Here is a 577-nt window from a genome sequence, read left to right on the forward strand (position 1 = left end):
GTTAAGCATCTCAAGACAAAATTATGCTGGAGTTAGGATGAACCCTAAATCCAATGACTGGCATCTTTGTAGAAGAAAGAAGGGGGATATTTTGGAGACACAGGCAAGAAAGCCAGGTGAACACAGGAGCAGAGATTGGAGTTATGCTGCCACAGGCCAAAGGAAGCTGTAAGGGGCAAAGAAGAATCATCTCTCAGAGGTTTTGGGAGGGAGTGTGGTCCTGCCCACACCTTGGTTGAACCTCTGACCTCCAGAAAAATGAAAGAATAAGATTCTGTTATTTTAAGCACCAAGTTTTTGGCAATTTTTTATGGCAGCCATAGAAAACTAGTACACCATGATACCACAAAAAGCTGTAAATTCTTTTGNTGTACGTATTCCATGATTCAGCAAATCCACTTCTAGGCATTTATCCTGTAGAAGAAGCACATGTACTTTTTGCATTTACCCTGTAGAAACATTTGTACTTTTGCATAAGAAAGCATATTCAAGATTATTTATTGCAAGATTATTTGTGATCGCAAAAAATTAGAAACAATCTGAATGACTATTGATATTGAAAGAGTTAAATAAACTA

Source organism: Galeopterus variegatus, unplaced genomic scaffold (genome assembly GCF_000696425.1).
Source record: "Galeopterus variegatus unplaced genomic scaffold, G_variegatus-3.0.2 Scaffold18999, whole genome shotgun sequence".
Taxonomy (NCBI): Eukaryota; Metazoa; Chordata; class Mammalia; order Dermoptera; family Cynocephalidae; genus Galeopterus; species Galeopterus variegatus.